This window comes from Ciconia boyciana, chromosome 10 (genome assembly GCF_034638445.1).
Source record: "Ciconia boyciana chromosome 10, ASM3463844v1, whole genome shotgun sequence".
Lineage (NCBI taxonomy): Eukaryota > Metazoa > Chordata > Aves > Ciconiiformes > Ciconiidae > Ciconia > Ciconia boyciana.
This window is the reverse complement of record NC_132943.1, coordinates 5,919,994-5,947,482: the sequence shown is the minus strand read 5'-3', so window position 1 is coordinate 5,947,482 and position 27,489 is coordinate 5,919,994.

Below are 27,489 nucleotides of genomic sequence, written 5' to 3'. Positions count from 1 at the left end.
CCATAAAAAAATTGTGATGAATGTTCCCCCTGAAGCTGACAAGTTACAAGGGCTTGTACTAAGGGAATAATAACTCCAAGATTCATAAAAACGGTAATTACTTTATCAACCTTCTAGTCACATTGCAGACACATATACTGAATCACTCCAAAATAACACTGACACAAAAATTAGACTTTATGTTGATATTACACTTGTGACCTGAGGTTTCCTTTTTAAAAAAAATAGGTCCAATATATTACTAATTACCCTGAAACCAAAAGATTAGGTTTATGTCATATATCTTTAAACACTGAAGTGAGACTGGATGGGATAGGGAGAAAAAGGAGTAGATATCAGAAGGAAAGAAGTATTCAAGTTTAAGGATGACATTGCCAAGGAGTAAGTTACTATATATTTTGTCTAGGACTAGCAAAGGTTAAGAAGTTGACAGCTCCTTATAAGACACAATCTTCTTGGACAGCCTCCCAGGAAGGACAGCAGGGACAAAAGTATACCATAAACCCCATCAGCTTAAAATGGAGTTTGATTAATGAATAAAAGACATTATGTGGTCATGCCACAATCCAGGAAGATCTCCCCTGTCCCACATCCCCCTTGGCTTCATCCATCACCACATCAGCTGTGAACGAGATCCACAAATGGGTCCAAACAAATCCTAAAACCACATTTTATTTCCCATAGGAAACTGCCCCAAATATCCACAGCTGCGCAGGTAGAGAAACGATCAGAAATAGCTACATGCATTAAAGAAATGGATATTCTTGTCTCCAGCGGTAGACCTGCCATGCCTTTTCAGAGCACACCTGCAATCTACAGAGATGCCAGCGGAGAAAAGAAGCGCTATCTGCAATAAAGAAGACAAAATGCTAATTGTGATCACCGAGTTTATTACTGAGCAAGGTGGGGATCCCTGCACTCAGTCCCCCAGCCCTGTTTAACTCTATAACATCTGCAAAGTGGCAGGGTCCTGCTGACACCTTTGCCTTCACGTACCAATTTATTCCTCAGGCAAGAGAGCAGTGCGGCCCCTCGCTGCAGGCGGGAGTGCCGCCGACTCCATTTCCAGCACTTAACTCTCCTCGGCAATCGATGAGGACGGCAAGCATTTCCCTGGGACTGTGGATACTAATAGATGGTGGGGAGCTTTGCTACCACCGTGCTGAGCTGTACAGCGCTAAAGTCCTTTCCAAAGACCTAACACTTAGTCCTTTGCAGTGTTCAATGTCTTCATCGGCATCCCTGTGAGATAAATAATATAACCATCAAGGACGGGTGGTACATTTAATGTGCTTGCTCGGAGCTGAGTGGATAAGCAGCATTTGTTCTGTGTTTCAGTAATAGGGTGAACTGGGGGGCAGAAAGGAGGTGCTTGTTACTTCTTCCTCATTCCTTTTACTCACCATGTGCTGTTGGAGCAACCTGGAGGGCTACGAATGTCACTAGGCTGGAAATAAAAGGGATGGTGTTCCCTCTATTTTTTTTTTTTCCAGAAAAAAAATTTAACATGCAATTTGTGTCATCCAGCAAACCAGAGTTTACCTTTTTCTAGATTATTAGGTTTGTGTTCTAATAAAATACAGCTTTAGAGACCGGAAGATTCATGGTGGGGTTTTATGTCCTCACTTAAAAAAAGTGTCGGTCAATTCTCCATCAGGGAAACATTGGGCCCTGAAGCAGAGATTCTGTTCGGGGAGGAGAGAATGGGATCAAACGTATTTCAGTGCATAATGTCTATTGAAATGCATGGGATTAGAAATGTATAAAATCAGAAATGTAAATACAATTATAATTTGTAAAGGTTACTCACAAGACTGAAGCAGAAAACCATCCTCAAAATAATGCTGCAATTTTTCTGTCTTAGGTATAAAGTTCTCTTGCTTGGTCTCTCTGTGTGAGCTTGAACTACTCTTTTTTAAACTATTCATCGCATTATTTTCATTTCCTAATCAGTCCTTATGTCAGGGCAAAAATATAGCTGGACATTTTAGCACTTTAAGAAGAGTCTCTTGCAGATGGAAATCTCACTGCAGAGTGACTGTATCTTCCCTGCGAGCTCCCAGGCCCAGTGTAGCCTGAGAAGAGGCAATAGCTCAGCCTTTGTTCCAGCTCGGTCCTTGACCTCCTCGTTTACAGTGCTAATGGGGACAGCAGTTACTCAGAGTCAAGATGGCATTTTTGAGATATGAATAATCACACAAGAAAACAGACCGAAACAGTCAGTACATTCACATCGCCTGCCTAACTCAGCTATTAGCTAATATTGATGTTCAGCCACTACTACTGATCTATATAGGAATAGAGACAGCGACCTATAGGAACTGTAATCTGTACCCCATTACCAACTCCCTGAGACATTTTTTTCCTTCTAAAGCCCAAGTTTTTTCAATGACATCCTTCTAAAAAGACCATCTTTCATGTCGCTTTTATCAGTCTGACCTTGTTCTAGTGGGAATTTCAATTCCGTCCTTTGAGACATGCAAATGATGCAAAATTTCACTCTTCTCTTGCTGCACAAAGATCCAAAGAGTAAAACTCCAGCTCATGATGTGGAGTGTGTGACCAGCGTGTGCTCCTGGTCACGATGCACAGGCTGCCCGTTCACATCGCCGAGTCACGGCTGGCCTGTCCCCGCAGCACCAGCTATACTGCCAAGACAACGCAGTATAGGAAGATTTGAGATATTAAATAGGTATTATATACAAACCGTATTTACAGAACTGTTTTTTGCAGAAGTGTAAATTATCCTGTTAGACAATATAGTCTTTACAAGTGTAAAAATGTGACATTCACAAATAACTGTCTCTGTGTTTTGCTTGGCAATCCAAGTCACAGGTTACAATCCTGGAGATTTTAATACACGTCTTCAACAGGCCCCTGTAATGCTACTTGAGTGAGCATAAAACACTCTACGTTGAACCACTGTGGCCTGGATTTCCTTAATTATATTGGAATAAGATCAAGATTTCCCCAAAGCACGTCTGTCACTCAAATGTACTCAGGTTTGCCCAGCTAATGGGGTCAAAACCCCTGCAAACATCAGGTTCATAGGTACCATGGCTCAAGGACTGTGGCCTTAAGCACAATGCACTCAGCAGAGTTGTAATTATAACACTTAAAACTATTCAGAAGACCAAAACCATGCATTAAGTAAAAACGGCAAGTATAAAATACTGTACGGAGTGTAGATTGTTTGCTAGAGCTCATGGTTTTAAGCTTCCCAAATTCATAAAGTTCAGCACTTAATCACTGTACTTTGCATCTGACTTTTATAAAAAGACTGGTATTTTTTGTATCTTGGTGCCAGTAACACACAGGAAAACAGAGAAGAGTATCTGAGGAGATGATCAAGGCTGTGTTAATCCGAATTCCTGATGCCACGCTCCTTACTTTATGGCTTTGAAAAGCAAGATCCTTGATTAGTGGAGGACTTTCACCACTAGTGCTGGGGTCCTACACAATGCCTGGAGTGTAAGAATAATAATTTTAGGATGAGGAGTCACAACACTTGCAAAAAAGAAGAGGTTATTTTTTCTACTTTGTTTTCGGAGCTTTGATCAACAAGTGGGAATCTTTCCTAGAAACCTCAGAAACCACTTCTCTGTGTGTTGGTGGAATCACAGCCCCTCCTAACCTGACTCACAGTCTTAGTAAGTTCAGTCATCTGTTCTTCCGAGTCTTGCTTGAATGTGGATAAAAGCCTTATTTTGATTTATCAGTCTAGCAAATGCTCGAGTGGTAACAAGTACAGCACAAAGAGTAATCGTTTCCTTACAACAACGCTAAGGTTACACAACTAAGAACTATCATTTGCAGTTTCCTGAATTTCACAGATGAAGAGAGGAACACCATTCTGTCTACTGCAGCTTTTACCAGGCTTGTGAGATGTATATAAAAACCTTAAATAATTTCCATAAGAAAAAAGAGCTTCTGCTTCACCCTCAATTTCCCTGTAATTTCAATGTATTTAATTTTCAGATTAAGTTGATATAAAGAAAAGTGACATCACTGAAATGCTATTAACCATCTGACTTGCTAAGCAGAGCTATAGCCATGAAAGATTACTGGAAATCATGTGGTTAAAGCACTGCAGTACATGTAGCGAATGTAGCAAGTAAGGTCACACTTGCAAGCAAATTCACACGATAAGAAAGAATTGCTTTGATGACTTTTAAAACATCGTAGTCATACTATATTGGGTCATCCACACTAGCTTGAATCTTTTTTAACGTTATAATAAATTGAAAAATCCAATTTCTTGGATGAAATATTTTTATTTTTAAGTCAAATTCAAGCTTGATTGAAATGTACTTGCAGGATTTGCAAAGTAAGCCAAGTCTGCAAGTAAGCCAAGTAAAGCAATCAAGAAATTTTGATGTAGGTAGCTGGAATAGTGTCACACGTGATCTCCCAAGTTTCCAACACAAAGTTTCCCAGCAATGTTCGAGGGAGGGGAGCTCAGGGGTTCAGTATATCTGGTAGATATATTCTCTTCCGGTGGAACTGATGTATTTAGTTCCTAAAGGTATATTTGAAAATGCACTAAAAATCACCTAAAAGCTCTATTTCTGATCAGAGGAGGTTGAAATAAAACAATGTTTCAAACTTTCAAGAAACCTTCAGCAATTTATCTATTTTTCCTATTAATCAATAATCCATTAGCTGCTACGCAAACTCTCATTTAAGCAGGTAATAGTGATTACACCAGTAATTTGGGCCTGACCAAAGAAAACTCTTGCATCTATTTCTCTGAGCCAGATCCAGGAGTGACCCATGATCTGGACACCCCATCCTGTCTACAATACAAAGATAATACACACGAATTATTTGTTGCAGAATACACTTTGGGAAGCCCGGCAGCACATGGCATTGTGCATACATCAGCATGTAAAATTTCATATAACTATTTGTTTTAAAACCAGCTGTCTGTAAACTAAATGGGCAATCTAACACTTTGCCCTCTAGTGTCTATTGGCTGCTCTTTGAGGATTTCTGGATGTCAGTGTACAACTGGCATAATCAGACTTTTTCCTGAGAAATAAAGTATTTTTTCTCTGTCTCCTTCTGGTTGGAATGTGATTATCAGGCCAGGGATTCGGTGTTATTTTATTGTCTGGCAGCTTTAAAATAGAATTGAGATATTACATATCCGTCTCCTTGATAGCCTTTGCAAGATTTTGTCTTTGAGCATGTATGAAGCTGCATTTCCCTTGGATCTCTTGCCACGAAGTGCTCTGACCTCTCTCTGCAGCAGCCTCTGTGCCCTATGCCTTGAAAGGAGGCCGTGGCACAGCATCCTGCAGCCCAGCCCGCAGGGTGCTTGAGGCCAGACCTGCAGGAAAAAATACCTTGCAGGTTTAGGATCCTCCCAGAATTTGGAGGGGGGGGGATGTTAAACTAGAGAGGAGAAAGCTGGGCTAGGAAGGAATTTAGACAGCAGGCTATTTCTGGGTGAAGTGAACTGGAAAGAGCTTTTGTTTCTGTAACAGTTGGCAGAGTTGCAGCTCGCTGGCAGAGAAACCCCAGCGCAGGAGATGAGATTTCGGATGGAGGCAAAGCTCATGCAGAACTCTCGTTTTCCACAAAGATCTTGTAGAGAGAGGGGTAAAGGGGATCATCCTCCAAAGAGACCCTAGCGTACTCACTCTTGCAGGTTTGCCATGTGCTGTTACTCTGAAATAATATTGTCCTGTTTTCTGTATTATTTTAGGAAGGTGCAAAAAATAGTCGAGAACTTGGAGTACTTACTCCTGGACTACACCCCGGTTGCTACCACCTCCTCTGCTTTACGTGTAACTGAGGTCCAGCACATATCTCACATTGCAGCACTACAGCTTCCTGCCCACGCTCCACAGCAGCACTTTAGGAGGCAAAACAAGACTTCAAATGCAGTATACCTCTACCAGTATCGTTTTCTTTAGATGAGCTACCAAAGGACAAAGCAGTTTTAAATAAATCTTTCATGTCATCAAAGAAATGCTTGTATAGTTAATCATTTGCTGGGACCAAAAATATCTACAGGGAGCTTTTCTGCTCTTTTACCAAATCTGTAATAAGAATTACTTCCAAAAGTTCAGAGAAATTAAAACTTAGCGGAGCTCATGGCAGGTATGACATATATGCCTTTTACAACAGGATCAACACTGGCTCTTTGCTAGTTTTTACTCTTAAAATTATTTTAAATTGGCCTGTTGGGACCAAACTGATTTTCCCCAAACTGTGTCTCCAATTCTGCTGTAGCTTTGGAGATGAGACAGCTGACAAATATTATAAAATACCTGCTGTGTCCATAGGCTTTCTGGAAGGCTTGAAGCTGACTTCACTGCTAGAAACCCCACCTCTCAAAGGCTTCCTTAGGTACCGTATTTGGATTACTGCAAAATCGTTCTTACACTGTGCATACACGTTCCGCATGGGAAATCGCTGGTGCAGGAGGTGCGTTAGGGTGGAGAGGGGGACAGAAAGGTCTGTACACCTCCCCAAGCCTCCCTGTGCGCGATTACTCCCAAGAGGGAGAGTGTTTCAGGGAAGAGCCTAGGATATTTCTCACATCTTCAACATTCCCCACGGTACCCAGGGAAGGGAGGCTCACAGGCAGAGACCATCAATATGTGGGCTTAGCCTTAAATTGCCTGTCACGCCGTGTAGGTAATGTTACAATTACTGGCATCTGCTGCCATTAAACTCTGTTGTACGCTGATGTGCATTGCTGCAGAAGGATTTCCTTAAGTTTTCCTTAAGGTAGGACATTACAGAACACTTTCTCTTTAAATATCCTAATTCTAGATGCATCCGATGCAAGCATTTTTTTTTTAATCTACCTGCGGTTTTTCTTTATATTTCAGTTATACAACCACTCCCAACCCCTGTCATTTTTTGCACTCGGACGCTTGCACCAATAATGGGTGCAGAATGAGGTCTGTACTGATACCAATCTGCTATGAATCTGCAAAGGCAGATTTTCTTATTAAACAGCAGCTGTATTTGATGACCTGGAGGGCACACAGGAAACAGGCAATGGCTCTCCTCCCAAAAAAAATTACTAAGAGTCAGGAAAGTATGAGAAGGTCAAGTAAATGTATCAAAAGGAAATTAAGCTACTTCTACGATGTCACCAACAACTTTAAAAATGAGCAAACTTGAATCAATAATAAACTAACATCAGAAGAAATAGTAAGAGAATAATAATGCAGCACCTGAGTGAAGCTGGTCACTAACAGCATCACAGAAGCGTTAGCAGAAAACACGTATGCACATAGCTAAAGAGCTACTCAATCAAAAAGTATGAGACCTCTTAGTGCGGAAGAAGTAGATGACAGATGACATCTATTTTTGCTGCTGTAAGACAAAAAAATAAAGTTAAGAATTGAAAAGCCTGCTAAATACAGCAAAGTGATAAACTAAGTATGAGATTCCAATGAGCCTTTACGTTACCTTTAGATACTGCACATAAGAAACAAAAGGCTACTGGAAGAGGTGACTGATGTCTGTAACCCTGGAAAAGCCAATTTATTAACAAGTAGAAGTAATAAGTAATAATTAAAAAAAAAAATCAGATCCTGGATCAGTCTTTTAAGTTTTGACTTCAGGTGCAAGAACTTAATTCTCATATACATAAATAAAGAGAAAGTTGAAAATCTTTTTCAATACAAGCTTTTAAAGATGTGATTTCAATGTAGTTTTAATATACTGCCAGGAACTAATTACAATGTACAAGGCTCTTTAAACATAATTCCCCTGTCACCAATACAGGGAACTCTTAAGGAGAATTCTTGTTTTAGATGCTCTGTTTGTTTCTTTTTATTTCCAAGGAAGACCACAGAAATGCATTGGAAATGGACCCTTGTTGGAAGCACAGGGCACTTGAACAAATCCTCCCTATTTAGAGGTGCCTCCTGAAAAAAGTAACTTACTTTTAATATTTTTTTGATAATCATCTACCATGATCCCATGTAGAATTAAAATATCTTGTAATGAGGGATGAAGAAACTTCTACACCAAAGAAGAGGTAACACGTTCAGGCAGTTTTTGGCAAACAGTTGGCAAAGCAAAACTACATTATTGTCTGTAGTGAAAAGCTCTATCCTATGATGATATGATCCCTGTCTAGATAGACAAGAAGTGCGTTAGGATCCATCAGGGCAGTAGGAAGACACTTCAGCTGTTGAGTCCTCAAGCAAACTCTGTAAAAATGGTGGCAAGACGTTTCAAGCGGAGGGCCTTCAGCTCAGAAAGCTGCTCATGCATTTTGCTGGAACCAAATGTGTCTGACTTCGGGATGCAGGGCAGGTACATTTGTTCTGGCAGCCTTTTAATCAAATCTCTTCTCTGGCAGAGAGGCAGTTCTTGTGTGTGACAGTAATGTAGATTTATGGAAAATAATAAGGTGATCAACTGCCCTGCAGAGTTATTATTTTGTTTCATTCAAAAAAATAAGAGACTAAGATTAAACTGATGGGTTGATGTACGCAATGACATGCAGTGCCTGTTTCACAGTTCAGTGAAGTTAATGGAAAAACTCCCATAGTCTTCACTTACGAATCAACCAGCAAGTTTAAAAACAAGGCAAAACAAAAACTTAGAAAGAAAAAAGCTAGTGCTAAGTAAGTACCAGAGCAGTAACCATTTTAGAAACATCCAGATTGTTAAAGAATTTCTTTTGACTCCATTCTTGTCCCTTTGTATTCCCTGGGTTTCAATATTCTAGCAGATTTGTTTAAGGCAAGATTAATCACTGAAGCAGTGAATTTAAAATTAATATCCCAGAATATGAATAGAATATCATTAGGACATGAATTTTAAATTTATAATCATGTTTATGCAAAAATAATAATTATTTTTTTTCACTCATCTACCTCCTGATAATAATCCAATCCTAATAATAAACTCTGTCAGATCAATAGAAGTTCTTTCTTTGACTTCACTGGCCATGGGAGCAGACACATAACCGGAGAATAAAATATACTACGTGATCTGGTGCATCCAAGTAAAGCTGCTTGTATTTCAAATACCAAGCTACAAAAACACTCGACATTTCTCACACACTAACTGTCCTTTGCAAAAAATCCCTGGGAAAATACTATAGAGCAATGAATACTAATGACTGAACACATAGGGTAGAACTTAAAGATGATGCAGTTACACACACGTATTCTCACCTTTTCTGTTAGTGTACAAGGAAATATTGAAGTCAGTAACAAATGCTGTAAGAGCTTTGAGACAAAGCCCTAAGTTGAAATCACAACTAGACACAACACTTTGTGTCCTTCTGCTTTTTTGGTTATCAGGCCAGAGACATTTTCAGGAAACCTGACATTTTCAATTTTTTAATTAATATTTCCAAAACTTCCTTTCATGCACACAAAATTGTTTATGCTGAAATAGCTGGAAGTATGAGAAGAATCCAGCTGGCTTTGCAAATATTTTTATATCGGTAAAAACTGTGGTTTTCACCAAATAGAGTATCAGCTAAAAAAAAAAAAAAATCATTCACTTAACCGCAAGCAAAATATCACGGTCACAGGCAGGTCAAGTTGAAAAGAATATACTTTTCCACCAGGATACAGACTAGCCAGAAAACAAGATGCATCACGTTGTGTAACTGTTAGCGCAAAGCAAGCCCTCCAAACCGAGCCCTTCTCTACTCCCATCTCTTTTTGCCATGGGAGTCCCTCAGAGGAAGCATTTCTCTTGCTCCTTTTTGAACACAGTAGCTCAATCCTGAGCCTTTGCAACACTACATGATCTAATAGCAGGTGTTAGTAGAGAAAATATCAAGTTCCTGATTTACCTCTAACGGGGCTCGCGTGCATCCTTGCAAAACCCTGCCCCACCATCAGAGCTCCGATGCAGATCCACTGCGCAGGCTGCACGTACCGGAACCAGAGCAAAAAGTATCCCAAGTACTCTCTGGTGAAGTCGGTGCTACAGCAGCTGCTTTTTCTACTGACCCACCTCTTCTGTACTGAATGGCAAAGTCAAGTCCTTTTAAGCTACGAGCCCCAATTGTGGACTGTTCCCTTAGTCTTTTCATAGATGGGAAACTTTCTAACTCAAGAGAGAGCAATCTAACCAGTTCTCTAATCTGATACTTTAGCTTGCTTGCAAAGTTTTTATTTTTTTTTTCTTTAGAAAACACATACTTTAGAAAATACACTTACTCTGAGTCCCAACAGCGTATTTTTAACAAGAGATCGGTTAATTTTTGTAGACTTACTTGGATAGATAAGATAAAGTAAAGAAAGCAAAGTAAATGAAATAAAAGGGTACTGGTATGGCTAATGGTGCTCATGATCCCACTGTTCAAATTCACCTGTTGAGATTTTGTCCCAGGTCTTATCCGACAGCCGTGTTCGATGAGCAGGGAAGGTAACACCAGGCAAGGGCACAACCGCAGCACCGCAAGACTGCACAAGCGCTTGCTAAGCTAGGACTGAAGAGCTATCCTTTTTTTTATTCACCCTTTCCCTCAACTTCTGTGTATAGCTTCTTCCCGGGGAAAAAACCCACTTGAGAACATCATTGACGGGCAAAGGGCAGTAACGCGACGGGGGTGAGCAGTTCCTTTGAGTGCACTGCGACGTGAAATATTTTGCCTCTTTCTTGGCAAATGTAACTGGCAGTAAACATTTTGGATTGATGGATGTCACCTCAACTTATTCTCTGTAACTTTCATACAGTCTTCAGCATCAGCAAAACTCTGCTGTTGATACTTCAATAATTTACTTTGTGCAGCAAGTCATACGACACAAGTATAAAGTTTCTCATATTCCTCATGGCAATGATACTTGGAGTGGCAGAATATTTTTTCTGCCTCTTCATTAGGCTTTTGAGTCCAATCCTGCCATTGATCAGCTCACCAAACTCCAAGCGACTTCAACGCGCGGTCATATATAGCTCACCGGAAAAGTGGGATTTATTAACACACTGCCGGAGCTCGCAGGCTGCTGCTGCTACCTTATCGATCGGATCCTGTGAAATGGCATGTCTACCCAGGGAGATTATGGATATAATCAAGTAAGGGGCATCAGACTGACTGATATTTTTACAAATTTCATATTGCTTGTTATTTTCCTGGTGCTGCGTGTGGGGAAACAGATGTACTAACAATGCAGGAGGGAAATAATCTCTAAAAAGTGAATATAAAATGAACTTACAAAAACTAAGTGGCATTTACCCTAGGCAAGGAAAGATTTTATCTGTCTTATCAACAGTGCTTTTCAAGGTATGAAGTCCTCACAATAGATCTTCTTGGGTTTGGGGTTTTTTCCTCACTTAGCTTTAACCTTTCCAGCAAATCTAGCCCTACAATTTTTTTTTTTTCTGATAAAAAGTCCCAACTGACATTGGCTCGGGTTCTACCTAACTGTTCTAGGATTTAGAAACTGAGTTTGCTTTCCCATTCAATACTCCTGGGCTCAAGGCTTCAGGTGGACTTTAATCAAATGCACAGTGCCCTTTCCTTGATCCCAACAATCAGCTCAGAAAATTTCTCATTATGGCTTTTGTAAGAAGAAATAATAGCCTGTCTTCTTGCAAGCAAACACGATTTGAATGAACAAAATTAATGGCTGTTTCTCTTAATTTTTTCCTCCTGCTGATGTGATAGGTTATATATGAGGTGTAATTACAATAATGTCAAAGTCGCTATTGAAAGAGTTAATCCACCAGGAAAAATTCCCACCAGTAAAAAAAAAAATAATCTATGGTATGCCGATGAACTGTTTACCTGGTAGCTCTTCTGTGATCAAAATGAAACTAAGCTGAACTGCTGAAACAATAAAAGTAAATTGTTACTTGGGGTTTGCAAACCTCAGTTAAATTAATATTATGCAGTAAACAACACTCTGGATTTTAATTAGGATAAAACAAGGAGTTACCAACTATTTGTGTTTATCTCACAGAAACCTTCAAACACTTCTTACAGGAGAGTATATAACAAAGAGATTTAGCTTAAAAAAACACACAAAAGAAAACTCCAGTTTTACTTTTACCAACATCAAAAAGTCATCTTAATATAAATTTCCCTTCCTGAAAAGTTTCTATAAAACTTTAAATTAGATAAATATGGGTATTGATGGTGGTTTTCTGGTCCCAGCTTTTCAATTACTTTTAAGAAAGCAAAGCATTTTGAAAATAATGCGATCAATTTGTTCGCACTTGCTCTAACAAGACGAAATAGCCATCTAATTATCCAGCCAAACAGAAATGAATGCTAACTGGGGGGTAACTAATTTTAAACGGCAGGTACCAGGATGGAAAATCATGCCTCATTTTGCATTTTTTCTGGTAGGTATAATGCAATGCAATACAGTATTTTCATTATCCATTTTCTTTTTTATAATGCTGTGCACTTTGTAACAGAGTTGAACTCCTTGCTGAGCTACCAGATTCCAGTATGTCTTTTGCAATGGAGTTAAAAGAAGACTTCTACAGAAACTGAAGACACGATCCACGCTCTCACCCCTCACCAGTTTGTTCCAGCTCCGCAACCGGGTTCCTAGAGCAAACCAAAGCTGACTTTTTCATCCCAGAGCGCAGTACGCAACAGAGAAGCACAAACTGTACCATGCATTACTACGGCTGAAAAGAGAATAAGATGTCTTGCTACTTCTTCAGGTGGCGCAGCCAACACACCCAGCGATGTGCCTTTTGCGTGATCCAATTACTTCCAGGGGAGCGGCAGGAACGGCAGCCCATACATCATGCGCGCGTCCACGGGGCCGTACGAGCACCGCTTGACTGGCAGCGCAGGGCACTTACGGCACTAAGTGCTGCATTACTCATGGATGCCACCAGATCTGTGCTCCCACGTCCCCATCGTTATTTTTAAAGGAGCTGTCTGAGAATGGCTAAAGGAAAAAAAAAATACTGCCAGCGTGTAACAAATGGGTGGACCCTTGTCACCTCGGGGAACACGCCGTGTGTGAGTTCTCTGAATAAGGGCCAACGGCTGCAAGCTGCCTGCTCTTGATGCAGCCCCAGACATGGCTGATGGCCAAGAGTGGGTCCCTCTACAAGGTGCCAGTCCCATCTCTGGGTGCTTCAGATCCTGAGGACGGCTGAAGCATCAAAACCTCCAGGATCTTCTGTTTCATCTGGGAGCTGTGGCAGTAGGAGATAGGATACAAACCTCTCCCCTGCCTCCAGCAGGCTGAAGAACATCACTTTAGCAAAAAAATGTATTATGTATGTGAAGTGTCAATTAATGTCAATTAAGCTGTCTTCAAAATGCTGAAATTCTAGCCTTCTTATAAACGTTGTTCCATTATTCAGCAGCAAGACAGCACATTCTCAGTGGAGACAAAATTATTGGTCTAAAAAAGAAAAGTTAAGCTAGTAAAGAAATGGCAATGGCATTTGTAAGGGCTGACATTTCTGCACAACATGGTGAGCTATTAATTTGCCAATTACTCACGCAACACTGTTTCGGTGGATAGTTTAAGCAACAATTTGAATTGAACCTGCAGATTAAAAAACTTGGCCTAGAGGCTTGGATTTCTACCTTCATTTTACACTACAATCTCTAAAGTAAATGAACAGGCTCCATTTTTGTGTGGTTTACTCAGGAGGAGAGGTGAGAACCTTGATGGTCAGACCCTGCACTGCCTTGGAGCAATAGTCGCAACTGCCACATAGTCTCCTGTTTACCAGCGGAATTGGTATATTTTAACTTACTTTTCTATTCCTGAAAATACCACCTGTGTCCAGAAACACAATTGGGTTTTGCCGTTTCTCTCTCTCTCTACTTTTTAGCATGCTGTTGAGACACCTGCATTCACCCCTGGAGTAAGGCAATGGCTAGGGTGCTCTCAGACCTCCTCTGTATGAGGAGCTGGGGAAGGGATCGATTTATATCACATGTATAGGTGTCAATACCTTCTGCTGCTGCTTCTTTAGGAGATGATTCCCTAATTCAGCTTTTAATTCCACTTTATTAAGGAGCCAATGCCTCGCGAAATGTCATTACACCAGACCTCTGCTGCCAGGTAATTTTCACCAACCCGACATCCTGACAGGGAGGGTTTGAATAGGAAAATAAATGCTTTGTTTTTTTCACTAGCAAGCTGGAAGTGAAGGAATTTTTTTCCCCCAGAAAATGACCGAATGGCCTGTACACAGCAGGCCAAAACATCAAGTCAGATTTCCAATGCAATCTCCAGCCGTTCCTCAGCCAAGACTTGCACAACATCTCTGACGAGCCAAGTCAACGCTACCGTCAAGCCTCAGCTGACGGCAGTCCTCTTGGCTCTCCTTTCTTTCTCTACCTCTTATCTGCTCCCCTTAACCTCCCAGTCTCCTTGCTAGTTTTTTGCTAGCTTCCCTGCTTAAAGAAAGACAGGTCCCTAAAATAGGGTTCTTTTCCCTATTTTAGAGATCCCAGCAGCGACAAACACCTTGGCCACCCCCAAGACCTCAGCAGTTTTGTTCTGTGTTAGCCAGAGGACAACTGCTGAAGGTCAAAACGAAAAATTTCCACTGCCTTTACATACATATGGCCTTCACTTGCATATGACCGACAGCTTCCAGGTTCACAGAAGAAAGCCTGGCAGTTCTGTGATGTAGAACATCAAGCTAAATCCAAACTAATTCATTTAAAAGAAAATCCATCCTTTAATGCTTCAGCTGGTTGATTTTTTTTATCACCATAACACAAAGCCCATAGCATAGCCAAACTCAGAAGTTACATTGGGGCTATTTCTTTCTCTCCTTGTTCCCAGTTGCTCAATATTTGTTTGGATAATGTGTGTAAAACAGAAATGAACAAAAGAGCAAGGGGAAATTAGACAGCTCTGAGTTACCTGGCAATATGCTACATTGCACGCTCTCTGGAAATCAGATCTTCTTAACTTCTCCAATGGTACTAGCATTAGTCCTGGCTAACCAGGGAGGTCCCAGCTGACTGGAGGTTAGCAAATGTGATGCCCATGTACAAGAAGGGCCAGAAGGAGGATCCGGGGAACTACAGGCCTGTCAGTCTGACCTCAGTGCTGAGGAAGTTTATGGAGAAGATCATCTTGAGTGCCATCATGCGGCACGTACAGGACAACCAGGTGATGAGGCTCAGTCAACATGGGTTTATCAAAGGCAGGTCCTGCTTCACTAACCTGATCTTCTTCTATGACAAGGTGACCCACCTAGTGGATGAGGGAAAGGCTGTGCATGTTGTCTACCCAGGCTTTAGTAAAGCCTTTGACACCGTTTCCCACAGCATTCTCCTGGAGAAACTGGCAGCTCATGGACTGGACGGGTGTATTCTTCGCTGGGTAAAAAACTGGTTGGATGGCCGGGCCCAAAGAGTTGTGGTGAATGGAGTTAAATCCAGTTGGTGGCCGGTCACAAGTGGTGCTCCCCAGGGCTCTGTGTTGGGGCCAGTTCTGTTTAACACCTTGATCAATGATCTGGATGAGGGGATCAAGTGCACCCTCAGTAAGTTTGCAGATGACACCAAGTTGGGTGGGAGTGTTGATCTGCTTGAGGGTAGGAAGGCTCTGCAGAGGGACCTGGACAGGCTGGATCGATGGGCCAAGGCCAACTGTATGAGGTTCAACAAGGCTCAGTGCCAGGTCCTGCACTTGGGTCACAACAACCCCATGCAACGCTACAGGCTTGGGGAAGAGTGGCTGGAAAGCAGCCTGGTGGAAAAGGACCTGGGCGTGTTGGTTGACAGCTGCCTGAATATGAGCCAGCAGTGTGCCCAGGTGGCCAAGAAAGCCAACAGCATCCTGGCTTGTGTCAGGAAGTGATTGTGCCCCTGTACTCAGCACTGGTGAGGCCACACCTTGAATACTATGTTCAGTTTTGGGCCCCTCACTACAAGAGAGACATTGAGGGGCTGGAGCAACAAAGAAGAGCAAAAAAGAGCCAATGAAACTGGTGAAGGGTCTAGAGCACAAGTCTGATGAGGAGCGGCTGAGGGAACTGGGGTTGTTTAGCCTGGAGAAAAGGAGGCTGAGGGGAGACCTTATTGCTCTCTACAACTACCTGGAAAGGAGGTTGTAGCAAGGTGGGGGTCAGTCTCTTGTCCCAAGCAACAAGCGATAGGACAAGAGGATATGGCTTCAAGTTGCATGAGGGGAGGTTTAGATTGAATATTAGGAACAATTTCTTCACCGAAAGGGTTGTCAAGCATTGGAAGGGGCTGCCCAGGGAAGTGGTTGAGTCCCCATCCCTGGAGGTATTTAAAAGGTGTGTAGATGTGGTGCTGAGGGACATGGTTTAGTGGTGGACTTGGCAGTGCTAGGTTTACGGTTGGACTTGATGATCTTAAAAGTCTTTTCTAACCTAAACAATTCTATGATTCTATGATTCTATTAGAAGATGAAAATTCATGTTTGGACGATTTAGAGATCTTTCATTATTATTTTGTTATTTCTGTACGTCTCTTGAGGAATGCTGTTTCCTGCATCAATTATTTGTCTCCACCAGCAGTCATCTCCCATGCCTCAGGGAGCCCCACACCAGCATTCAGCCAGCCAGAGGCTCCTCCGAGCCTCCTGCGAACAGACGCACAGTATCCCTGGGCCGACATGCAGGCAGAAAGCAATCAGTTGTCTTCAACTAAGGGTTCAAAGGGTCATATCTGACCAATCTCCCTAGCTATATTCCTTAATGGAAAGCTTATCTAAGCCTATATAGATGCATCTATATGTGCATGTATACACTACTTACATAATGTCCACACAAGGAAGTTTAAGATTTCTTGTACTCATCCCCAGCCTCATCGCCTACATTTTCTTCCTGTAGATACATGTTTAGGGTACATTAGAGAATGGGATGCATATGACTAAAACCTCCTCTGTCCAAGCTATATTCAGTTGATCAAGGATGCCTCCGTTGCTGCAAATTCTAGTCTAAACAGAATTCTTTCCTAAGGTACCAGAAAGGTGAGATGTAGCAAGCTGCTATCAGCTGGCTAATGTCTTTTCCCCAGATTTCTTTGCTGCAGCCAAGCAGAAGCTCACAAAAAGACATCTCAGCCAAAACCTCCCTGTTCAGCGTCCTGGAAGGCTGAGAGTAACAGCCTCTGCAGAGCAGGACACACAAACCTTGTTTATGGAGATGAAAAGGAAAGCAGGTGAGTTTCACACAAAATGCACATAAACAGACAAGTAGATAAAACAATGTATGTACAAAATCTAACCGATGAAAAATTGATGTTTAAGACAAACACTGTGTTCTCATATGTGAAAGAGGAAGGATGGATGCCTATGGGTACAGAGAACCAGGAAAGATGAGAGTGTGAATTTGGGAGCGCGCCAGTACAAATTTATAGGAAATCACTGAAAGCTCACAAGGCTGCACTTAAAAATTGACTTCCCCCCTCAGTCTCTCAGTAGATCTTGCAGTGACATCTTATTGCTGCTAAGTGAACAAAGAAGCCCTGAATATATGGTTAAATCACATACAATAGCAAACATTAATTAATTGATATTTGAATAGCGTACTGAGAGTGTAACAGTTGTACAAGTGGGATTCGGGGAGCATTCACTCAAATTTGACATCTCTGGTATTCTCAGTTCTCTCTTCAGCTCCCTGGTGCGGTGAGAGCTGTGATTTTAGCGATACACAATGCCTGATGTACTAGTTCCTGTGGCTGGGAGGTTAAGGTGGGGATCATGGCAGCTTTGTTTTCCTTGTCACTGCTAGAAGTACTTGCGCTCTCTGTGCACAATGAGAGGATGCAGGTGATCTTTTACTTTTGAAAGTCTCAAGGCATATATATTTTTATTCAATTTTTCTGAAAGGTCACTACCATTCAGATCACTTATCAATGATACTTCCTTGCCTATGTATCATTTTTATACCGTGGCATCGGTTTTCCTGGTTCAACAGTCAGCTCCTAATAAAAGAGGATGACATGTATTAGAAGTAAAGAAAAATAGCTGTAATAATAGCACTCCAGTCCTACTTACTTGTCTCTTAACCTCTTTCTTTCAAAGGCTCCCAGTCTGCTGTGCTGCGAAGAAAGTTACCATTGAATTATCTACCGGAAACCTACTGGCATCTATTGCTGCTTTGGTGCAGCAGCGTTCGGGGCAACAATAACAGATTACTCTTCTCAGATCCCTGCCCCTCTTCCATCTCAAAGTATGGGTCTACAAATTAAACCTGTTGCAGACACCGAAGATTTTTTAAATTAAGCTCACAGTTTCAGACAGATATCAGCTCCGACTGACAGCTCGGCCCCCCAGGACTGCAGCGCTCGCCCATTCCCCCCTGCTCCTCACAGGCATTGTTCTGGGGAAGCAGTTCTACAAAATTCTCACTGATCATGAAAGGCAAATAAACTAAATCCCAGAAGTAAAGGCAAAAGCATCGATACAGTTTCCTCTAGCAGCCCACTGCTATTTATACAGGTGATTCTGAACATCCACACATCAAAAAAGTGGTATTTTGGCATATCTTCCAGGAGCAATTGTCTCCCTAATGGATAGCACGGTAAATATGCTGCCCCTGATGAGGAAAAGATGCTTTAATCATTACAGCAATAGTCTGTAATGAAAAGGATGCAGATTCAGTTCCCTGTCAGATTTCCCGATAGGAGATTTTTTAGAAATCTCACAGGTACCTTTGGATTTCAGTACAAGGATCTAGGTGGCTTTTAATGCCACAATTAAAATTTCTGTGCTTTTCCTAACTTCACAGAGGAATTATCAAGATTGATACATTAAAGAACGCGGGATTCATTAGGGAGCTGGCAGCACACAGCTTTGGTATCTAAAGTGGATGAAAATTGGGACTGGGTGAATGAAGCCTCTGACCTAAAACTGAACTGGTTCCACAAATGATGGGTTCAAGAGGGCAGAGGAACGGCTGTGGTCTGCTCCCTTCATAAAGCATAGTAGCTATATAATTGCTGAGTTATACCTCTGTCCCCCAAACCCCCACTGAGAGGGGCCCAGAAAACTTCCCAGCGGAGGACGGTTGGGTCTCTCTCTGCATGGCGTGATGGCAGGGCTTCCCTCATTCTTGCTGCCTTCGCCGCAGAGGGGGAACAAATACATTCCTCCAGTGTTTTTCATGGACAGACAAAACAATTTCACAGATATATTTTTCTAAAAGCACACCTTGTGCTGATTTTGCAGCCGAGGCATTTGCACTGCAAACTTTGCTATCTCATTTCTAAGATTAAGCAGTTAAATAGTCTTGGCCTGGTTCTTCTTAATCACGCTAACACCACTTTTACAATGATCTGGGCTGAAAGGTTTAGTATTAAGGACAATCGCCCTCTTCCTTTATTACCAGCCAATGCTGAGCCAATGCATTTAATAAGAAAATCACCGTAGGCTTCAGAAAGAGTAAGATCAGGTTAGACTCCTGTTGACATGGAAATACTCAGAAATGGCTATTAAGACGTGTCCCAAGCACTGAAGTTCTCTGAATTTCTCACTCATGTCCTAATGAAGACGTTGCCACAAGTCAGAATTTGGAGCTTGTCGTTCTGTTGAATGTTAGTGCAAAGAATAAGTAAGAATTAAGATCGATTAAGAGTCATTTTGGCACTAAAAAAGCTAGTGTACTACTTGTCCTTGCCAGTGCTCCCCCGTGTATATGACAGGAATAGCTGCGAGGACTGGAGAAGCAGTAACTTTTGAAAAGTACTGTATCTGCTACAGAAGCGTCCCATTAAGTAGACCATTTCCAATGAATCCCAAATGTTCATGTTCATTAGCTTTTTGTGAAAGCAGAATAGCATGTAAAATGTACATTGCACAGCATGACTTGTACTAGTGCCCTAAATGGTGAAAGAAGTCAAATCCCATCCCCAGATTAAACATTCACAGGAAAAAAAATTATCTGAGCAAAAGAAAAATTGTTCTGTAGAATTGCAATCAAACAGAACTGGGAAAACTATGATTTCTTTACACAAGAGCATGAGGTACATGTATTTTAAAATCAGCTAATATCTGCTTTATAGACCTTTAAAACAGAAAATAATGTATCTTGCTATTACTGCAGATAAACAGCACATGATGAGTCTGGTGACTTTGTTCAGTGTGGAATAGGATATTAAACAGCAAATGTGTCAGTTTTGTTATTAAATCAAAATCACAACATTTATATATTAGCTTCTTTTTTTAAGCTGAGAGACAGCACCTTATATAAACAATGTTCTCTGTAAGTAAGGGACTACAGGAGCTGATGCAGAAAGAAGCAGATGTAATCTCTAAGGCTTCGCTCAGATGCAGGGACCTGGTAGCAGTTCCCAGTTCCTGGGATGGATGCGGCAGGATGAGGCCAAAATGCAGCCCCCCCCATGCCCCCCCATGCGTCCTCTGGGTTGCAGCTAAAGAAACTCTCACCGTGTGGCCCAGAAGGACCTCCAGCTTGGACACCAGCGGGGAAACTTTGTTCTTGGGTAAATGTTAGGTATTCCTGCTTTTTACTCAGACAAATCAATGTGTCAGACATCAAGGGCTTCACAAAAAACACTTTGAACCAGTAAAGAGATTGAGTTCACTAAACGGGATATGACAAATGTCATCGTTGACTGGAACAATTACTGGTTTTCCTCATATCTTTATAAAAAATGCCATCTATCTCATAGCTAGGAGTAGTATTTTTTGCCATGTAGGTGAGCCGGACCAAAGTAAAGAGTGGATTTTAGCTGGAATATTCACTTATTTTTACTACTGCGATCACTGTATAAATTTTGCACGTGGTGAGCATCAGGATGTTCTTGACTACCGTGTGCTTATTGCTAGTTCTTTTTGTTCATTTATATAAAAGTAAAAAATGAACAAAAATATTATCTAACTCACCGGGGAGTTATGAACTGCCACTGTTATTGATAACAACAGGAAATGAGATGTGCGCTCGTTCCCCTTGCTCAGCATTGACGTGGTAAAATCATAAAGCAACTGGAAAATGCAGAGCCTGTGTTTCTAAGTGCAAGGCAAGGGACCAGTTTCAGCACCGTGCCACCCCAGTCTGACATCTCGGTGACTCCAGTAATTTCAACTGAATCATAGTGGAGCGATGAATCAGAACCCTGCGGCAACTCCTTCTTCTTCATTTTCCACTTCACCAAAGAACTTTGTCTACAGCAGTTCAGCAATACATTTTTACATGTCTCTGACTTTAATAAAACAGTTCAGTGTCTGCTGAGCTGTGGTCCAGATATATCACTATATAGTAAAGAAGATGTAAGTAATCTACTTAATCAAATCTGTGCCCACAGCCAGGATGCTACATTGGATGGACCATGGCCAAGGACAAATGCTTCATAGGAAGGTAGACTTTGCAAAAGCACATTTCAATTTGATTTTAGATAAGAAGTCATGCTTTTATTGTGGAAATCTGTGGCAAATTTACCTACAAAGATATTTTTCATTAGTATTTTTGAAGGAGTTATAGATCTTTTCTAGCAGAAGTCCAGCAGCAGGATTCTCTGTGGAGGGGAGATAGTGCTGACTACCAGCATGGCCCAGCATGGCCCATCGGCTTCTCCCACCTGGAGACCTCAAGGTGACAGGATAGCCCCTGTCCTCCCAACAGCAGATCTGGAGCACATCCTGCACATTCCTGCTATGATCCTCCAGGCATCTGTTGGCAACGTCTCCTTGGCTCCCAGAGAGCACTGCAGACCCATCCTGAACTCCAGAGGGTACACACCAGCGACAGAGCAAGAAGAGCAACACAGGAAAAGGACGGTGGGGAAGACGGGTATGATTTTGAGGAGAGAAGGAAGCCAGCACAGATGAAAAGATCCCTGTTGAGTCATCAGGTGACACAACTTATCAACATGAAGAGTAAAAATCAGTAGCTGCTGCCCACGACTAAACACTCCACTCACACAGGGTATCGGCCAAAGGAAAGTCCTCAAAACAGCCTTTAAAAGCAGCAGTTCCAGGGCCTCAATGCCCTCTTGTCCTCCAGAAGTTACAGAAAGCAAAGAGCTGAAGTAACTCTATTAACTTGTCCTGGACTACTGGAAATACCTGACAAACAGCCAGGACTATGTCACCAGGACCCAGAGAAAGAAGCTTAACAAGAGATGCACAAGCTTAAGACAGCATTTAATGTTTAGTCCCTTTAAGTCCTCCATGCTCTTGCAGCAAACACTCTTGCCCCTAAACGCTTCGGAGAAGAGCACCTTCCCTTAGTTCTTCAAGGCTGATCACCTAAACAAGATTTATGTCACGCCACGAAGTCTGAGTGACAGAATTACCCTGTCCTGAAGAAAATAATACAAGACAATCTGTGGCAACCCAGGGCAAAAGCCTAAAGATAAAGCAGTGTCCAAAACCTTCTCTAACCTGCCAGCCCTTTCCCTCAGTATTTCCTTGACTCTTTTGCCTCATGACCCTCCATCGAGCTGCAAGCCTACCACGGGAAGAGGACGCTTTGCTTCCAGGCAGAGCTACAATCGTTCCTATCAAGCCTACATCTTGACCATGAAAAAAAGGACATTTATCCCAAATCCTGCCAGAGAACTCCAGCCTTCAGCTTCCATTTGAGAAAGTTCCTCATGGATCTCTGTGCTGGTTTTGGCTGGGATAGAGTTAATTTTCTTTATAGTAGCTGGTGTGGGGCTATGTTTTGGATTTGTGCTGGAAACAGTGTTGATAACCCAGGGATGTTTTAGTTGTTGCTGCACTGGTCAAGGACTTTTCAGCTTCCCATGCTCTGCCAGGTGCAGAAGAAGCTGGGAGGGGACACAGCCAGGACAGCTGACCCCAACTGCCCAAAGGGCTATTCCATACCATACAACGTCATGCTCAGCATATACAGCTGGGGGAGAAGAAGGAAGGGGGGACGTTTGGAGTGATGGCGTTTGTCTTCCCAGGTCACCGTTACGCGTGCTGGAGCCCTGCTTTCCTGGAGATGGCTGAGCACCTGCCTGCCCATGGGAAGGAGTGAAGGAATTCCTTGTTTTGCTTTGCCTGTGTGCGCAGCTTTTGCTTTCCCTATTAAACTGTCTTTATCTCCACCCACGAGTTTTCTCACTTTTAGTCTTCTGATTCTCTCCCCCATCCCACCAGGGGGAGTGAGCGAGCGGCTGGGTGGGCTGAGCTGCCGGCTGGGGTTAAACCACAACAATCTCTCAAACTGTTCTGAAGCCCCCTGCCTGGATACCTCTACAAGGATGATACAGCAATGGCACAAGCCCAGGTGCGTGCAGATGCTGCCATTCTGCTACAGAGGCATCAGTTCTTCACGGCAGAAAAGCAAGCAAGTTGCTTCAAGTAACGTTAAAAAAAAAAACAAGCTTGGAAAGCTGTGCTGCCAGACAGCTCTATGAACACAGCTTTTACCCTTTGTGTAAGTACAGAAACTTCTGCAGCTGAAGAAATGAATCAAGAAATACGGATAAAATAGAACAAGCACTAGAGCTTGAAGACGTTCTCAAGTGCTGTCTGGTTCTTAAGCACAGCCACTCCAGCGGGCGCACAGGTACGGAGTTGGGCTGTTTTCAAGTAGCAGGGTCCTCACATCACAACTACTAGCATCACCTTGAACTAATTGCTGAAAACGGTATAACGTGGACTAAGTGCAGTGATCTCACCCTCCTGTAAACCATCCGGCGCCTGTAAATTACTTTGGATTCACACAAGCGAGGGGAAAGCCGCAGGTGCAGCGAGTGCCGGTGCTGCCCCGGCGCCCTGCCCTGACGCCGGAGCTGCAGGACGTCCCGCAGCATCCCTGACAGCCTCTGCCTCACATGAGCGGGTTTTGTGGCCAAGCTGCTGCGTCCTCTGACAACTTCAGCAGCACGAGGCTCTCGGAGGATGACATGCTGGAACTTAATAGCTTGTTGTTATACAAACTGTTCGGCCACGTCGTCGGCATGAAAGAAGAGCATTGGTGTTGCTTCTATCTGTACTTCAGCCTTTTGAAATAAAATGTTGCCTTTTTTCTTTCAAATCCAAGTCCCCTCAATGAACCCTCAGTTTTTCATTTCCCTTCAAAACCACAATGTGCACAGTGACTCATGCAGAAAAGATTGGTAGCAAACTCATGCAATGCTTGTGTAGGTATACTTGATGAGTGAGGCTCGAGATTTCCAATTTGTAAAGTTATTATTCCATAAGCACAGTTTGCCATGTAGCAATTGTAAAATTCAGAAATATTTCTTCAGATAAGATCTGATACTGATCTTCATCGCATTTCCATTTTGGCAGAGATTTTTAAGGACCTTATCCGTTATCTTCTCCCAATTACAGTACCAGAGCTCCACCTATAACGAACCAAATCCCTACTATCTTTGCAAAAGCACAACATCTGACTTCCACATTAATCCTTGAAAAAATGGATCCAGTCTATGCAGTGTTAATAAGGCAATTATCACGCAAGCGGCACATTTTTTTCTGTGATTTCCTAATTAACATGACTATCAACTGCTTATTAATAAAGCAGTTTCCTATGCTTTGACTTGCAGCATATTGTAAACAAATTTAAGATGCCATTTCCTGCTCCATCATTTACATCACACTGTTAATTCATACTTGTATTTGCTTTTCCTATTTGTTAGTGCATTTCAGAGAAAACTGTACATCATGATGGGGAAGAAAAAAGCAATATTAGAAACAAAGCCACAAAAAGCAGATTGGTGGATTATTTCCTATTAAATTATGCACCCAGGGAATTTTTTCACAGTACGTGAAACTACATGCCGGTAATCTGGACAAACTACCTCCTCCTGCATCAGTATTTTATTTGCCTTTCTCCAACAGATGCTACTGACAATTTACTAAATGGTGCACTGCTTAGTAAATTTAGTAGGGGAAAAAGAACATTTATTTTCATACAAATTAAATCATGCATGAACCTACGTTAACTGCAGCGTTTGGGGAAAAAAAGGCTTCGGTCCAGTAAATGAGTGGGAAAACAGGATTCCTACTCTTTCTGATGTTAACATCAAGCAACTTCCAACACGACACATTCTTCTGATTTGCTGTTTCCTGTAAATGCCATCCCATGGCTAAATTTTCCAGAGCCAGCAATTTAAATATCCAGCCCTTTGAAATTACATCTCTTCGGTGGTGCAGCTGTCTGCGACCGCGCACAATATGACTTTGATATACACGGTGTTATACTAAGTGATGTTTTTTAAAGAAAAACAACACGCCTTTGCACATTCCTTTCTGACTGACAGCTTAATGTGAGAAAACATTTCCGACTGAACTTGTGTTGAAGGTTGTGCAAGCATTTAAAGGCTGGGGAAATCGTTTCTTGTAGTATATAACCTGCACCACCACAGGCTGACTAATGAGTCAGAGAGTGCTGAAACCCTCAGGTCCCATAAACATCCACTAATGAGATGAAACAAGATCTAAAGTGCTCAAATGTTGATAAGTACAGAATGTAGCTCACGATGTACTCTTCACAAATTAGTGAAGGGTTGCTATGGCTCCTTAATGAAATGTTATTATGTTTTAAAACTGAAATCAGACATCTGGGGGGGGGGGGGCAGGGGGAGGAAATGGGAGTGAGTGTTTGAACACCGTTGTCTAGGCTTCCTTTCATCAGCCAGCTGAATTTGCTTACTTGTCCTGAATGAGTGGATCCATTTCTTCAGCTTGTGCAGTGCCTTGCAATAAAGCCAAGCAGTGTGTGCCGTCTTCCGCTCCCTGGGAAGCAGAAATCTCTGGTATGGGAGAGGCGGCTTCTGCAGGAAAGACTATATGAGCTGCTCTTTCCCAGCTATAAAAGTCTCCTGTCCTCCCGTAGCGACAAAGAGCATCCAAAGGATTCGACAAACGCAGACGCGCCAATATATTCAGCACATTCTCAAAACGACTGGTCAGATCTTAAAAAAATTTAAGCACTGAAGTGTTGAGAATCACTTGTTTCATGCTCATCTCAGACGTGAAAATATTTATTTTAAAGTTCTTTACATGAGACCACATCGATGTCTTTCATTACCAACCTTGATATAAATGTAGATATAGACAGATAGATAGACAAACAGACAGACGGACAGACTGGCATACATATATATTCACATACATGCGCACAAATCTATATATACAAAATTTGAGTGAGAGACAAAGATATGTTTGGTTCCAACTACAGCAAGCCCTAGGATTTGCTACCTCCTGGTGAACACTGACTTTTTAAACAGTGCCCAGCGCACACGCAGCTATTTCCCTCCTGAGTTACAGAGCAATCACGGTATTACGAGCTTCAATAAGAACTAACTACTCCTGCTCCGGCGCTGGAGGTGACTCTGAAATCACTTGCCTGGAGAGGAATGGGTTAAAGTAAAGCCAGGAGATACTGAGAAGCGCACTTCCTCGAGCGACTCTTGAAAACATTTCTTTAAATGCATCCTTTTAAACTTTCTTTTCAGAGGATGAAGTGAGGGAGGACCACGCTGACAAAGATGAAATGAGCTGACATTCACTCGCCAGCACTCTGGGATGCAGAAGCCCGCCGCTGGCACTGCCTATCAACGCTGCGCACGGGCGGCAGGCGCAGCCCCAAGGGTGGCTTTGAGAACTGATTCCATCTTTCCTAACAAACAAGCACACAAATATATATCCATTTTAAATTTGATTCAACTTAAATCAGTTCCGTCGAATCAATTTAATTCTCCTGCTCGTCGCTTCTGCCTTACCTGTGGCAACACCTCCAGCCTGAGCCCCCTCTCCCTCATGGGGACGTGACTTGAGATCCTGCATCGCTATCGCCTTTCGAGGGGCCCCATTTTCCAAACTAAGGATACTTTTAATATTTCACACTACCTTCTGCTGGCAACTCTGGTAATAGCTCTCGAGGGGAAAATTTTAAAAATGGAGAATAGAGCCGTTCAGTTCAGATGCCCGACAGCTACTCCCGGGCTTGGCAGGCCTACAAATGACACGCCAGGGCCCGTGCGTGCGGCTAATGACTATCAGCCCAAATTGCAGGACCGTGTTCAAATACCTTCGTATCAATCATTCTGGCTGCAGAATCAATTGAACCGATACATCAGAGCAGAGGCCCGATCCACTTCTTATTAGAGTCAGCGAGATATTTTTTACATTAATTACTGAACATCCCCTACAAATACTTGAGCTGGACGCAAAATGAGCAGATGACTTTCTGCGGCCCACATTTTCCTCGATGTTGTCTTAGGGTACTCTGGTGACTTCTTCTGACCTTAAAAACTTGAGCATGACTTCACCACTTACACGTACATGTGAAATTGTAAAACGTATCATTTGACTTACTCAATGGGACCTGGCTCTCAATTCATGGGCAGGAGCCCACCACCCCCAGCATCTGGGATAATGCAACATTTGCAGGAAGAATAACACGTCAGCATGGCAACGGCAGTGCATCTGATGAGATTTGAACATAGAGCTTCCTGGGGGAAAAGTTCTACATGAAAACAAGCACTTCAGTATGCAGAGTAAGGAATCAATCTTGCCACTCAAACTAATCATCATGGTAAAAATAATAGATTGGATTAAAATCAGCTTTACTCTTTATTAATTCTACTGTTTTATTCCTCTAATTACAGTGTTCAAATCATATAGTGCTACACATGCATTTGCA